General features: G+C 45.1%; 1 long non-coding RNA gene and 1 pseudogene across 2 annotated transcripts; both read left to right on the forward strand.

Annotated features, from left to right (window-relative positions):
* The first annotated feature begins 65 nt into the window (after positions 1-65).
* Positions 66-12,911, forward strand: LOC144099335 (uncharacterized). 2 transcript variants are annotated; one of them, XR_013307386.1, is made up of 4 exons: positions 66-447; positions 2,227-2,425; positions 3,983-4,060; positions 12,777-12,911. It is a non-coding gene; the product is annotated as an uncharacterized LOC144099335 (long non-coding RNA). The 2 variants fall into 2 exon arrangements; XR_013307387.1 differs by lacking the exon at positions 12,777-12,911 and adding an exon at positions 12,333-12,747.
* A 534-nt stretch (positions 12,912-13,445) lies between these two features.
* Positions 13,446-16,676, forward strand: part of LOC144120886 (nose resistant to fluoxetine protein 6-like) — a 28,619-nt pseudogene continuing 25,388 nt past the window's right edge.

Below are 16,676 nucleotides of genomic sequence, written 5' to 3' on the forward strand. Positions count from 1 at the left end.
TTGCCCGGCAGGGGGCCAGGCCAGCCAGAGGCCTTCGTCACCTAAACCGTCGACGTTATTTTCCCGTCTATTATGGCGTGCGCCGCTATTTGCGCGGGTGTAATGAGGACGGGTTTTCAGTGTTTTGTGCAGTACCATCCTGCATTGTAGTGTGGCTCGTGCACGTATGTAACCACAGAAGAGTGTAGGTTCGCGTACCGCTGTAAACGCGCCGTACGTGGCAAACAGGGTCAGTGGCAGCCGACGAAGCTTCTTCCCGTCAGTGTCCCCTTTGTTCTAGGTCGTCGCAAAGAAGTCGGTGCAGTCTCAGTTTTGAAATCGCAGTGCATGGACGTTGTTAATGTGCTTCTTATGTGTTAGAATGTGCTCATTGTGTAGCAGGTCTTGTGCCGATGTCTGCGCCAATGGTTCGGTGCCGTTGACTTCGTCACGAACGGAGTTTTCAAGGTAAGAATATTCTCTATAGACTCGGATGCAGCTTTCTGTGAAGTTGCCTCTGAAGGAGTGACTATGCAGCGGAAGCTACGAGCTCTCACCGCCGGCTCACAAGCTTGCGTCGTTGGTTCGTGAGCGCGTGCGTGCAGCGCGCTTGTGAGAGCCGGCGTTTCGCGCTCGTATTTTCTGCTTCGCAGCCACAGAAAGCTGTCGCCGATTATAATATATGCTGCATGCCTGTTGCGAATCCGTTGAACGGAAACTTTAGTGCGCCTATTTTGCACAATGTAAAATTTCTCAGTTAGTTCAAAAGTAAGCGGCAACGAGAGTACTTGCAGGCCAGCTTTCAAATGCTGCGATTGTGCAACTCGGAGAGTTATTCGCTTGCAATCCTTATCATTAGCTGAAAAGATGCATTATAATTCGGAGCATGTCCATTCAGTTCTCCTGTGTGGTTCTTTTCACAAAAGGAATGCCATAATATACAGGAATGGGCTTCTCTTTACAGGCTTTTAGTATGTGGAGAAGCTTCAGCGCAAGTCTGTCTACCATTTGCTAATCACTGTTAAAAATTGAACACTCATTTGTCAAGCTTTTTGTGTTCCTGCGTCTTTTTCCTCCTGTAAATTTTCATCATGATTGGAATATAAAGGGCGTCACGTCTGTTGCGTGTTACAATGCGTAATTAATGCCTGCTGAATCCTTTCACTCATGCTCGCATTTTGTGTGTGCTGCATTTATTTTTCTGGGGTTTACTTGGTGCTTTAACAGGTTTTGGCAGTTGTCATGATAACAGAAGTACTTGTGTTGACAGACTGCAATTTTAGGGGAGCTGATTGCGTTAAATATCCTAGTTTTCTCTTTTTCTCTATTCATAACTGAGGGGAATCAATGTTGTGACATATTCTTTCATTTCTTATATCACTATGCTCTCTAATAACGAGTGTTCGCAAATGGATCGTGGCCCGTCGCATGCGGCTCGTCTGCATCCACTTTGGAGCCTACAGCACGGGTCTTGCCTCCTCGTAAAAGTAAAGTAAACTTTGTGAGTTGTATGGAATGAAAAGGAGCGCGTGAATTCCGGCAAAGTGTTATTTTATGGCTTGTTTCAGTGCAGCATTTAAATAAGCTTTTGGATTTCAGTACACATTGGATAATCATGCTGATTTAAACGAATTGCATTTCAGCCATTACAGTATGTGAAAAATGTTGAACCCTTTGTAGGATTCGGGGATTCGCGTTCCTTTTGCTTCAAGTGCTGGCAAACGAATATGATACATTACATAACATATTTTACGTGCTCATTACTACCTAACAATAAAACAAACCACTCAGAATGTTTTTCTCTTTTGGTAATGGTCCCCCTGGTGTTCTGTGTGTATTTACAAGCATGGGTATTTACTTGTTTATTTATATATTCATACTCAAAGGCCCCATTACAGGGTATTATTACATGAGGGGTAGACATGAAGTACATCAATAAGGGTTACAGTTGTTCAGTTTGATGTGGCCCGCACTGGTGGGAAAATAAATTTGAAAAAATTGTTGACCGTTTCAACCTTTTCCATCAGTAAACTGCCTCAAAGTAATCTTCAAATATATTGCAAGTGTTCTTATAGGTAGATAAAACATAGGCATCGCATTTGAGGTCTTTTTAAAAAAAACGAAGTCATTGGTGCAAATGTGTTCACCATTCTTCTACAAAACGTGTGGTCAAAACGGCTTGAAAATGATGTCATTGGATTTTCAGAACCATTCTGAATGCACTTTTACCATTTGTATGCATATCAGGCCAAGCTGGTGTCAAGGGGACCACTTCACTCTTTCCTGCGGCCTTTAAAATCACCGCAGAAGCAATGGGAGTTTTTCTCCAGAAGTTACTTCGTCTGCTGTTGCTAGAGACGTGAAAGACCCGACTGCTTGCTCCCTGCCTGTATCTGCGGTGGTGGGTGGCATACACCTGGTTCGTGCTGTCGACCACTGGTTCATGGTGAGTGCAACACCGAAATTTAAAAAAAAAACAATGCTGAGCCTGCAAGTCTTCAGTGCAGCCCACATGCACACAGATTCATCACAAAATGTGCTCGGTGAAAATATTTAAAAGCAGGAATCACTCATTCCTCATCCAGAAGGAAGTACTCTGATGATTTTCTTGCACGTCTCATGGTCCATGATTAAATGATGCTTAATGCTAAGGGGAAGAAACGGAAAACTCAGATAGTGAGTTTTGAAGCTCACCTCGTGAAAATGTACCATCGGGGGCAAAAGTGTCCGCAATGTGCGAGTGGTAAATCCTGTACCGCCATTATTGGCTGCTGGCTTGAGACGATACTTGTAGAGCATAGTCAGACTCACATACACTAACATTTGACTGTCAAATAAATATTGCGGGGCAATGTATATAATACTTCATTATGCTGATATCACTTTTCACGTGTCCTGAATTATTTTACCCCCATATACCTCACAACTTCCTTAAACGAGAGACCTGTATCGATACCTCGAAGGAATACTAATGACTAATGTGTTAGCAAGTATCAGGAAAAACTCAGGAACCTTATCAGGAACCTTCTCCTCCCGCGTGAATGGCGGATGCAGCGGTGGGGCAGTGACGACCCCACCGCGATGTGGCAAGAGGCAGAAACAGACCCCTTTGCACAGGCCGTAAGAAATAGAGAACACGTTCTCCTCTAGACCGGCCATGGGGAGACATGCGTGCAGCTTGTACCTTATAAAAGGTTAAAGACAGTCTGCAGGCTGCCTGGCGTAGCGAGAGCGGTCAGTGTGTTGAATGTTGTGATGAAAAGCAAAAAAAAGCTGCAGTTTCTGTATGGGCCAACCCAAGAGGAAAACCTCGTGTGCTGGATGTACTTCAGCTTTGGTATATATTATTCTGAGCAATGCTGGAAGATGTGGACAGAATGATGATGACGCACACGCTATGTTGAACTGGCAACTAAATTTTATTCATGAAGCATTTCTAGATGTTCAATGCAGATAAAACAGTCAACAATCCTGTCACATTCCATCGTTACCCTCATCTTCCCTCTTCCAAAAATGCCTCTTCTGCTAGTAGTGATAGGGAGGTGCTACTTATGCATGTGTCTTTATAATCATTGTTTTACGCTCAATAATTTCCTGTGCTTTTTCATCTCGGTTTCAGTCAACTATCACTGTATTGCATATAATCTTTGATTATAAAGACACATGCATGAGCAGTGCATTGCTATCGCTTCTAGTGAAACAAAGGGTATTTCTGGAAGGGGAAAGATGAAGATAATGATGGAGCATGTGACGGGACTGATTGTTGGCTCTTTTTTCTGCACTGTGTATATTGTAATGCTTAATGAATAAAATTCTGTTAATTCAGTGCAATGTGTGTAGTGCTTCTCATCCTTCTGTCTGTCTCTTCGAGCGCTGTTTTTGAAAATGCTGAACCAACCGCCCCAAAACCATTTTGCATGTGGTATAGTGTCTATATTTTTTTATTTGCTTTGAATGCTTCTGATTCTTATGATGATGTTCTTATCTCATTTTTTTACTGCAGAGAGCAAGAATATCACTGCCTGCTTGTTGCACAGCTGTACTGTGTCATGGGGTCTGACTGCTTTACCTGCACATCCAGGTGTGGCCACACTAATACCATAACTGTTTCATTTCAGCCAGTAAAACTTTCTCGTGTCATTCAAAGAGCACCTTAAGTTTTTAATGACACTTTGGGTTATTGGTGCAGTTGGAGGAGAAAAGACCTGTGGTGCATTATTATTTATGCATTCTTGTGTTGTAGAGCAGCTGCCTTTCCTTATCCCTTCATTGTGATGTATTCACAGAAAAGTATGCTGAAAACTTCATACATCATTCTGTGGGAAAGGTGCTGCCTATAACACAACTGATAAGTGTGCTCACATAAGTATCATGATGTATCTAGTGGATTGGATGAGATATCTGGGCACACAACACAAAAATAGCAATTTCAGCAGACACCAGTTGATGAGACGTCAGTGCATGTTTTTTGTGCAGCTGACATGTGACAAGACTGAATAACTTTGTGATGGTGTATTTTAGCTTATAAACTTGAAATTGGGTCATTCCAAGCCATCTGACCCAGATTTTGTTCGACCATCTTCGATTTCCTTTAAAAAATGCATATAGTTTATTCTATTACTAGAAGCCAGCTTGTTTTTGCAAAAAAAAATTGTGCTGTGGCCCCATCTTTAAGGGGCACTAAAGGGAAATACTAAGTCAGGCTAGGCTGGTAAGGTAGGATCACATGAAAGCACTTACGTCATTTTAACCAGAAAACAACACTTATAGATATACGTGTAAGAAAAGCGAGAAACACGTGGTAACGTCCATTGTAGATTTGAGCCGTGATAGCGAGTGGCGTACTCGTGAGCTTTCTGGAGGAATGCTATATCGTCATATGGGGCCATTAGCGTCGAAATGCGAAGAAGGCAGCATGGTGAGCATAGCCGACAGTGCGAAGGGTCTCGTAGTTAAAACAGCGCAAAAGCGATAACTGAAAGTAAGGTTAGCTGCAAACATCAGCGCTGAAGCTTTCGCTGGACATTCTGTGCACTCTGGCTGTGTACAGCCATTGTACACAGCAAGATCAGAACCGCAAAGCTCAGAACTACATTCATGGTGTGTATGCTTGCTGTGCGGCTGGTGAAGCAGCTTCTTTCTCAATTCAACCATCGAATCAGCTACTCTGGGCTGGCAGCGGGCATTATGAAATAGCGAAGTGTTTTTTTTATTTTTAGTATGTGCTCGCGCAGACATGCAATCATGCACATCATAAACATGTGAAGCACTATGCAGGTGCATGATCTTATATGTTTTCTGCACAGTGGAAAGGTGAATGTTCTAAAGATATCTGAAGTACCACATGCATGCACTATTTATTTTCATTTGGCTTAATAAAGAACGCATGACTATCAATTTTTTTAGACTAGACATTATGCTTTCACTTACAAAAATTTGAAATTAATTTGTTTCATGTTTCATTATTTTTAAACTGTAAAAGGTGGAAAGCTATCCATTTTTGAAATTATTTACCAAATTTTATGGTCTCACAAAAGTTGTATGAATGGCAAAGCAGCCTATAAAATGTTTCAGCGATGAGAAAACCTAAGCCATGCCAGAAAAAATCCTAAATTGGAGAAAAGTTGCTTTCTGTGGCATATTCAGCTGTCAGTTGCGTAGTGATGTGGTCCTGGTAAGCATAAGAAAGGTAGTAAGCTGCACAATACCATTCAGTCGCATTTATTATCACAAGTTTAATTCGACTAATTTTTGTTCTAAAAAGCATCATTCTGCAAGTTCAGCATCAATGCCCTACCGTGGTATTGCTCCCTGCCTGCTCCTCAGTACAGTGCATGCTGGAGCCAGCTGCAAGTGTAGGTTTAAGCAGTGCTGCAGGTGGTGTGCTGGGCTTGAATGCTTCCATCTTCTGGAGTACAGAGGTCTACTCAAGGGCACGGTTACAAAAAATAAAAATTAAATGGCCACTAAGGAGAAGCATCAAGTCAACCCTCGTGGTAACTGGAGATGTGGACCAAAGACCGCTGCAGCCACGCTCCTCATTGCACAGATTCAAGAAGCACTATGAAATGATGGGGCTGTCTTCTGCTTCCTTGAAGTCATTCAAGAAAAACAAATTGAACTCACTAAGTGGTTTAAAAGAGCACCTTGGAAAGAACAGTAGTGTTTCATCACATCGTCTTCATGTGCAGGCTCTTTCCCACTTAAGGGAAAACTGGGAGTGGATGGCTACCGTGCTTCGCAAAGCACAGCTGCTGACAGCTGGGGAGAATTGATGGCAAAGGTACATGCACAATAAATATGCGCCCGTTCTAGCTGGCCCTTGGCAGCAGCGGTTCTCAAAGTGTGGCGGTGTCGCACTGCCAGTTTCTCTCTACGTGTGAAACAGCCAGTGGTACTTCAACTGTGCATGCTAGAATTACATCGTAATCAGTGACCCAATTGTTTCAAGTGTTCAAACATGGATGAACATGCCACCAGGCCTTTCAACCCACAAACACGGGAACATCCATTTGGAGCACCTTGCAGCACTGTTTATATATGGTTTGCAACCGGCTCTAGTGAGCACTGCAGTAAAGAGCAGGCACAGAGCAACATTGAGGTTTGGCATCGGTGCTCAGCTTTCAACACTGTTTTCTCGCCTAATACAAAAATTACTTCAATCACTCTCCAGAATAAATTGCATTCAATGGTAATGTGCAGCTTACTACCTTTCATATTTTTACTATTATCGCCTCACAATGAATTCACACCTTAATATGGCACAAAAAGCTACTTTACTTAAATTAAGAAATTTTTTTTCTTAGTGCTTACGGTTTCTAATCGCTGAAACATTTTTTTGGCTTCTTTGTCTGGCAGGCAACTTAGAAAGTAGTTGTAATGATTACTGTGAGAACATAAAATTACATCAAAAATTGAAAAATCGCAGTTTTGTACCTGTTTCGAGTTTATTATTTATTTATTGTTACTTTCTACCACTGCTTCAGCTCTGTTTTTGCCACTGCCTGCAAAGGCGGTAAGGGAAGCCTGCTTTTTGAAGGCTCTCGACTTGTATGTTACTCGGCTCTGTCTGAAGTTGTTAGTTGCTGATGACAGCAGAATTACAGGAGGAAGGTTCTTTGCCCGTGCAACAGGTTAAGGATACGGAAAATAAATATGCGCTCTTTCTGTCACTATTCTAGGCGTATCAGTGTAGCACGTCGCACTCAAGTGACTAGTTTGAATCTAAACCCCTGAGACACTCGTCTTGTGGAATTTCCAAAGTGGTGCATAGTGAATGTGAAAAAATGTTGAGATTTCAAAGCCTGTGGTTGTGCAAGATTGACGTTTTGATTTTTGGTCGGGTGTAACAACTTTCGTGAAATTATTATATAGTTGGGTGAAATTCAGAACAAAGCAGCAAATGCCCCTCAAATGATTGCACCCAGCCAATGGCGAGGACTTATTCTCAAAATGTGGTTAATCCCCTTTGACCTGCTAGGGTGGCGTCGTAGGGGGAGCCAGACGAAAGCAAATTAACCATGGCATAAGGAAAATCGTTCGACGTCATCGGCCGGAGCACCTCCTTTGAATGGTATCTGCTGCTTCTCTCTTGATATGTATCCGACTATAGCAACATTCACAAAACAGCTAGCAATTGCCTTATGTGATGTCCAGATTTTAACAATGGTGAGATATGTAAATGATCTTTTACTGGTTTAATGGTTTGTTAAATGATGCCAACTTTCCTTGATTGTTCCTGAAGTCTCAGTATTTATTCACGTTCACTGTGCTTTGGAAGTGCCGCAAGGAAAGTGTGAAATGTTTATATAGAACGCAGTTCTTTAAAGGTGTAGTAAAGAGGATTCTGAGCTGGTATTTTTGCTGTGAAAACTCTATCTACATGCTCCGAGCATTCTTGGAAACTTCAAATTTTTGTCTTGTGCAGCCAATTTCTCTGTTAAATTGGATTAGATGTCCTAGCTCCCACCATTTTTTTTAACTGACCTCTGAGAGTAGGAGGAGTCAACTAGCGCGGGGAGTGCCTTCAGCCAGTCACGTGGCAGCTCTTGCTTTTGCTTTGCTTTCAGGTTTCTATGAATAGTTTTAGTTGCAGACAGCATAGCTGCCAATTAGGCCCACAGAAATAAAAATCTCCGTGAACTGTTTTCACAAATCATTCCCCGTATTACTACATATCACACCGCCGATGGCAAGTGGCAAGCCACCATGTGACTGACTGTGAGGCACTCCTCAAATTGGTTGACTCCTACTCTTGGTCAATTATAAAGAAACAAAAAAGGTGGGAAACGGGACGTTTCATCTGATGTAATATGAAAATCAGCTCCACAGGACTATTCAAAGTTTCTAAGAAAGCTTGCAGCGTGTAGATCGAGTTCCCATCATAAAAAGGTGAGCTCAGAATCCTCTTTAGTGCTCCTTTAAACAGGACCATATGTTGAGCTCATATTTCTAGAATATTGAAAGAAGTCATGGCGATTTATTTTTCGCAGTCTTATCTGGTTAAATGACCGTGTCGTAAGCTCATACCCTCTAACGGCAGAGCTGAGTAAAATACAAGTCGAGACAGTAAACAGGATTCTTCCCTTTGCCTCTTTTGCAAGCAGTGGTAGAAACAGTGTAAAAGCAGTTTTACAGTGTGACCAACAGTGTGAGAAAAACTGAACAGAGAACTGGATCAAAGTGTTTACTACAACCATAATTACGCAAATTCTCATAACTTGAATCATTGCCATCAGCCTGACTATGCCCACTGCAGGGTAAAGGCCTCTCCCATATATTTCCTTTGACAGCTGTTGCCACCGCATCCCAGAAAACTTCATCTGCCCACCTAACTTTCTGGAACCCCCTGCTATGCTTGCCTTCCCTTGGAATCCACTCTGTTAACATGAAGGAATAGCAGTTATCTTGATTTCACATTACATGCCCTACCCAAGCCCATTTCTTCCTCTTGATTTCGGTAGCATGTCAATAACCCGCATTTGTTCCCTCACCGTTCTGCCTGCTTCAGGTCTCTTAAATGTTACACCTATCGTTTTTCTTTCCATAGCTCACTGCATTGTCCTAAACTTAAGCTGAACACTTTTCGTTACCCTCCATGTTTCTGCCCCGTAGGAGAGTATTGGCAAGATTCTAGAATACATGGTGGCAAAATATGATGTCAAGTTGATATTTTCTGCTCCCTACAACGTTTCAGAATTGTGCTTTTTTGTAGAAATCATTGTGCCAAAAACAGGCTGTGGAAAAAACCCGCACGCAAACCAAAAGGCCACAACTGGACATGTGTTCACTGACATTACCAGGTCAGACATGCAGATTCCTTTATCATACAAGTACACAGAGGCAAAGCTGATGCAGCCATCTCCACCTCTGCTTATATGAAACATTGTCCACACTTCCCACGTTACTGGTCCAGATGACAGATTAAAAATCTTAGCACTATGGAACAAAGGCTTACGCTGTTTTTTTTAATTTCATCCTTTTCCCTCTGCTGTCCACACGTGGCACAACGCGGTAACAGGTGTGAGCTTGCCGGCTTCATCATACAGACCAAAAATGCTGAAGGCCAAAGCTAGAGGCAGTCTGACAGTGGCAAGGCCTCATGGGCACTGACTTGAAACATAAGACTACAATACCCCTCTTTACCTCCTTTGAATACGCTGCCGTGAAGCTCAAAACAAGTTTGCTTTTTGTTTGACCTTGGGTGATACGCCCAGCAAATGTGTTTTGGTCTCACCTGCATACATGCATCCTTTCTCAAAAATTTTGAGCCCAATAAGTCTGCTTCTCGGCCATGGTGTGTGTCTCATTACCTATCACCAGGTTTCTAAACCTCATGAAGGTAAGAAGAGCTCTCATCCTCACACCCTTGAAATCTAGGGCTTCCCAGGTTGCTACAAGGGCCTCGTTATGCAGCTTGGAAGCAAACTCCTTAGGCTGTAATTTTTGACAAAGGCCATACATCAAAGAACGACTGAATCCCTTCATGTGGTGCTTCAGCACTGAAATCTAATCCCCAGCCTTGCACATTGATAACCCGCAGCATTGCAACTATGGCTCTAGGCTGGCTGGCAGAACTTCCAAACACGATGTAATACCTAAACACCTGCAAGGCGAAGCCTTTAAAACTGTGCTCAATGTTTTGGTCTACACAAGCAAGGGAAATATCTCTCACGGTAGGAACCACTCTTGAATGCATGCAAGCTCATTTTTCTTTTTCTTCGTGCAAAAGCTCTTCTGCCCACAACTGTGGTATTTTTGTTGGTGCAGTCTCCAAGGTTTTGCAATTTCACCTTGATTTTATGTTTGTGAGGGAACAGAAGAGCCTTTATGTGTGGAAGAAAGAAGTTTGGACAGGCTCAGGTATGGCTTCTATTCTGAGTAATATTTTCTTTGTGTGTGTGGACCAAAACATTTAGCGCAGTTTGCAAGGCTTTGCCTTAGAAGTGTTTAGTTACAACTACTTCATGTTTGTAAGGCCTTCAAAAAGGAAAGCATGGATTGGACTTCAGTGTTAAAGTGCCAGACGAAGAGACTGCAGTTCCTTGATGCTCTTATGGAGGGGAAAGCATGGCATGTTTGCTAGGCTTACTATCCAAGGACAAAAGCACCTATCTTGAGTTTCTTGTTGACATATTCGAAGTTGATGAAGAGTGATGTCTCGTACTTCAGGTAAATGCTCAGTAGATTTTGCCACCATCATATGCTATTGCCATTCAGTCTAAAAAATTAGCAATAACCAGCTATTCACAAGATCTGGTTGTATATGTGTGTGCAGGTTTGACACAAGGCCAAGTGAAGACACCAGCTCAGGATAGGCTGGTAGGGAACATGGTTGCTGTCGTACTACCTTAATAAGCTATCTCATTGCCTTGGCAATGTGAGTTAGAGGTAAAAGTATGTGCGGTTTCTCGCACCAAGGAAGATTGCATACCGCTTGAGTTTGGTGTCAGGCACAAGACAGGCTACCTGCCATTGTTGGTGCCATAGGTGCTAATGTTTTGTGGTCAATATTATATCAGTCGGACACCGTGGTGTCAGCGGGCAGCAGGAAGAGAATTTTTCACGTAGTTACGCTGACAGGTTCACATCTTTCAGCGCACTGTGCCTCGTGTGAACGGCGTAGTTGAAAGGATGAAAGAAAAATTGTTGCATAAGGTTTAAGATTTTTATTTCTTATTCCTTCACTGGGATCAGATTTTTATTCTTTCATATTCCTTCACTGGGATCAGTTAATATGGGAAGTGTCAGAAGGCTTTCATATCAGGGGAAATGGAGGTGATTTCATCAGCAGTCTCTTCATTCACTAATATAAGGAATCTGCATTTTTAGCGCAGCAGTGACGGCGAACATGTGTGCTGTTGCGGCCTTTTTGGATTGCGCACCTTCCCGCACTGCATATCTTGAGGTTGTAAATAAGTTTCTGTTGTGTATTAAACTGCGAGTCAGGACTGGGTTTACGTTCTCTCGGTGTTAGTGTCTTTTGCGCTGTTTTACTTGAGTATGAATTCTTACCAACTAGTCCATTTCGCCGTCTTAACTGTTGTATACCTTTGCTCAAGCTAAGGAGCTAATGGTTGAATGCTTTTATAGTGCGTAGGTAGAATACTTACATAGTAATTAAAGCAGAAATAAATGATTTCCTGACCAGATTTTTTATATTCTGTGTACAGTACTAGAGTTACGCTTAGTCAGACTTAAGTATGCGCTGCAGCCAAAGGATTCTTTTCTCGGGTCTGAAGGATTTTAAAGGTAACCATGTATTTTCAGTTTGCTTTCAGGTTTATTGTTTGAATATCTACCTCTTTGCAGGGAATTTTTTTTTTACGACAAGTGTTCCATTTGAAAACTGTCTTGAAATCATATTTTTGTATTTTGATGAAGTACGAATGGTTGGATGAAAAGAGTATCCATATTTTTGTGCTAGGTACAAATAGCTATGAGTAGCGGCCTGCTTGCGTTTGGCTATGCTAATTTTGTTTATTAATCTTTCCTCTGTTTAATGTAATATTAAAAGGTATCCCAGCTGCTCCAGTAGAGGGCATTTAGGGGTAACATAAACAAATCAATAAATGTTGGTAGGGCAACGGAGCGGATTCGAAGAGAAGGCAAGTGTAGCAGGGGGCGGCCGAAAGTTAGGTGGAGGGATGAAATTAAGAAGTTTGCAGGCATACAGTGGGTGCAGCTGGCAAAGGACTGGGTTAATTGGAGAGACATGGGGGAGGCCTTTGCCTAGCAGTGGGCATAGTCAGGCTGATGATGATGGTCTGTATTGATAAATTCCTGCGTTCTAATTTGAAGGAACCTACTTTCACTGAAAAGAGGTTTTGAAGCCAGTGTCTAATAAAATGCAGGTACCACTACCAGTGGTCGTTTTCACAAGCAAACTGGTGCTCTCATGGCAGTTATTGTGAGCATATGCTTGAAGGTACGGTGCACCGCCATTCACTTCAAAACAGTCATCACGGAGTCTTTTTTGGTCTTGACGTCACAAATGGAAACTGAGTAGTGGGAAAAAATGTCCCATTTTTAAATTCGGTTGGCTGCAATAAATGCGATTAACATAGACAGAAAGTGCCACACAGTCCGTGACTCAGTTTTTGCATGAAACAAAAATTAGATGGAGTCCTCAGTGCATCCTTAAATAGTACTTGCCCATCTTAACTGCGGAGGCTATATGAGGGAATGAGTTCTTGTGGTAGTTTACTGAATTGCAGCCCGAAGGAATCGTAACGTGGCAAGAATACTTCTGTACGGCTGCCATTCCTGTAGGTGATCATCCTCATTCCTTTTTACAGACTTGGGCAAGACATTGATGACCTTTCCACACCATGCTGTCCCAGGAGCGTTGCTGTGCGTGAGTGCACAAGTATTGTTGAGCAGATCTATCTAAGCCAGCGGCTGTGCCGTACAAGCTCTGCAGACAAATAAACCTTTGATGGTAGCAGGTTGTTTTTCTCTGTTTGCAAACAGGCCAAGGAGACAGCCATATTTTTCCTTTTACATCACCATAATTTATGCTCTGCAGGTTGCAGTGCATCAGTTTATGGTTTATCATGCAGTGAATGTGCTCCTTAATCTTAGTTTAATGCATCATATAGAGTTTAGAGAGCGTCTCTCATTAAAATTATATCCGGTATCTGTAATATTTTATTGAGTCCCATTCCACATGCTGTTTCATCAAATTTCTGGCGTCGAGCATGCCGAGCCACAGTATACAGCAGTAGTACCATGCGTATGCCAGTCGTGCTGCTACCCAGCTTGCTCGGTTATGGCCATCACTCAATATTCTGTTTATGCCTGCCATAATAGCTGTACCTGAGCAATGCACAGCATTCTACATTGTACTATGCCAGGCACTCAGCAATGAGCACCATAATGCCTTGCACCTACCAGTACCTGGTACTATGCTGGCCACCCAACAGTGCCCGACATGTTACCCGTAACACACATGAGCACCCCCCACTATGCTGGGCAGTCAACAGTGCATTACCCGGCACCCAGCTGTACCCAGCACTATGCTGGGCACCCACCATGATACCCACCACCCAGCATATGGTGGGCACCCAGCATTGCCCATCACCATAATCCACCGTCATGTCGGGTGCCGGGTACCAACATGCCCAGTAGAGTGTATTTTTCCGATAGGGATGTCGTGGCCTGTAGCGGATGGTAAATGCGATGTTTCAGCGTAACTTGTAAGGTGGTCGATGGCAACGATGATCCAGCGGTTCCCGGTTGATGTGCTGGGAAGAAGGCCATAGAGGTCGATGCCAACACGCTCGAAGGGCTGTACTGGGCAAGGCAGCGGCTGCATAGGAGCGGTGGGTTTGCGACGTGGATGTTTTCGTCGCTGGCATGCAGTGCAGGACTGAACGTACTGGCGGACATAACGGGCCATCCCACGCCAGTAGTACCGCTGTCGTAGATGGATGAAGGTCTTCAAGAATCCGGCATGGGCACACTGGGGATCATCGTAGCAGGAAGAGCAAATGAAGGAGCGCAGATGTGTCGGAATGACGAGAAGCCCCTTGCGACCATCCGGGAGAGTTGCGGCGGTAAAGGAGCTCGTCTCGGATGGCGAAATGGTGGTACTCACGACGGAGAGCACGGGAAGGAGGTCGAGACGATTGGCCAGATAGGAGATCAAAAAGGCAAATGATCCACAGGTCTTTGCATTGCTCGGAAGCCATATCAGCGAACTCAAACTTCAAAGAAGGCAGGGCGGATATACAAGGCGCTTCCTCAGATGGTACAGGGGAACGTGAGAGGGCATCAGCATCGGCACGTTTGCGGCCGGAACAATAGATAACGCGAATGTCGTGCTCTTGGAGTCGCAGAACCCATCGCGCCAGTCGACCAGAGGGATCTTTCAAAGAGGAGAGCCAGCAGAGGGCGTGGTGATCGGTGACAACGTCAAAAGGGCGCCCGTACAGATAGGGGCGAAATTTGACAATCGCCTAAAGGATGGCTAAACACTCCTTCTCGGTGACAGAATAGTTGGCTACAGCTTTTGTGAGTGTCCAGTTAGCGTAAGCGACAACGTATTCGTCAAAGCCTTGCTTGTGTTGAGCGAGTACTGCACCGAGGCCAACGCTGCTGGCATCGGTGTGGAGTTCCGTCGGAGAACGAGGGTCGAAGTGACGTAAAATTGGTGGATTGGTGAGGAGGCGACGGAGTGTCGTAAACGCTTCGTCACAGGCTGGCGACCAGGCCGAAAGGTCGTGGCTGGAAAGGAGCTTGTTCAGGGGGTCGACGATAGTGGCAAAATTGCGGACAAAGCGGCGGAAGTAGGAGCAGAGGCCGACGAAGCTGCGGAGGTCTTTTACAGAATTGGGCTTCGGAAATTCAGCCACAGCTCTCAACTTCGCCGGGTCCGGGAGAACGCCATCTTTCGACACAACATGACAGAGAATGGTGAGCTGCCGAGCTCCGAAGCGGCACTTTTTCAAATTAAGTTGGAGGCCAGCGTCAGCCAGGCAGCGAAGAACAGCCTCGAGGCGCTGGAGGCGAGACGGAAAGTCCGAGGAAAAGATTACAACGTCGTCTAGATAACAAAGGCATGTGTGCCATTTGAGCCCTCGGAGTATGTTGTCCATCATGCGCTCGAATGTGGCGGGTGCATTGCAGAGGCCGAAGGGCATGACATTAAATTCATAGAGCCCCTCGGGTGTGACGAATGCAGTTTTTGGGCGATCGGCCTCCGCCATCGGCACCTGCCAGTAACCGGAGCGCAAGTCCAATGAAGAAAAGAACTCAGGGCCCTGCAGGCAGTCAAGGGTATTGTCGATACGGGGGAGAGGGTAAACGTCCTTGCGTGAAATCTTATTCAGACGACGGTAGTCCACGCAGGAACGGATGGAACCGTCTTTTTTCTCGACCAGAACCAGTGGCGATGCCCACGGGCTGTGAGACGGTTGTATCACGTGACGCTGGAGCATGTCGGTCACCTGGGCGTCAATGATGCTGCGCTCAGCCTGCGCTCAGAGGCTGACACGCGGTACGGACGTTGGCGCAAAGGGGCATTTGTTCCAGTGTCAATACAGTGGGTAACGGTGGTGGTGTGGCCCAAGGAAGGTTGCCGGTAGTCAAACAAAGCTTGAAAACGCTGCAGAACGGCTACAAGCTGGTCTCGTTGAGTAGACGTCCGGGCGGCGTCGACGGAATGGTGAAAAATATCGACAGACGACTGATTCGTGGTGGGAACAGGCGTAATGGCGCTGACGTGAAGGCCGGCCGTGCTAACGACGAGGGGGTATGCAGAGGCGGGATCGAGAACGGCAACGTTACCAAGCGATTGGCCACGGAGTAAAGTGGTAGGGCAGGAGAACGGGTTGGCCACATAAATAGCGCTGGAGCCACGAACAATTGTCAGCACAGCATGAGGCAGCAAAACAGACTTCTGGTCAGCGCATCGTAAAGAGGGGGTATAAGTCACAGTTGCATCCGAGAGCACAGCACAAGAAAGAGGCACCAGCACTGAAGAGAAAGGTGGAACGTCTGTGTCCTCTGAGACGACCACAGTAGCGGCAGCAGCACCGGTTACGTCCAAGGGGGCGTCACTGTAGGCGACAAGTCATGCTGAGCACGGGCGCAGTCAGTAACAGGGTGATGTGAGGAGAGGAAGTCCCAACCAAGGATAACGTCGTGAGAGAAGCGGGCGAGGACGATGAACTCGATTGTGTAGGGAACGTTCCCGATGAGCCGGCGGGCGGTGCAGGCGGCTAACGGTCGAATGTCCTGAGCGCTGGCTGTGCGGAAAGAAACGGGAGGAAGGGGCGTCGTCACTTTTTTGAGTCTGCGACAGAGGGTGTGACTGAGAACCGAAACAGCTGCGCCAGTGTCAACAAGTGCTTCGACGGCGACTCCTTCAACGAAAACGGTAATAATATTGGCAGGTGCAGAAACAGGTCTTGAGTGAGCCGCTGATGACGCAGTTCTTGCCTCCGGAACTGCGGTGGTTAGTTTTCCGCGTGGACGGCGGGTTGGCGGCGGAGCATTGGAGAACGGGAACGACGGCCAGGAGACGGCGAGCGGTGGGAGCGGGGATGGTAATTAGGAGAGGAATTCGGAGGCGGCAAGTGTGATGCAGGCGAGGACGACGGCGGAAGGTCGTACGTCGGCTCACGCCTATAATCGTAGGGACGGTGGTCACGACTGCGACACAAACGAGCCACGTGACCAGCGAAGCCACAGGC

Source organism: Amblyomma americanum, chromosome 1, assembly GCF_052857255.1.
Source record: "Amblyomma americanum isolate KBUSLIRL-KWMA chromosome 1, ASM5285725v1, whole genome shotgun sequence".
NCBI lineage: Eukaryota > Metazoa > Arthropoda > Arachnida > Ixodida > Ixodidae > Amblyomma > Amblyomma americanum.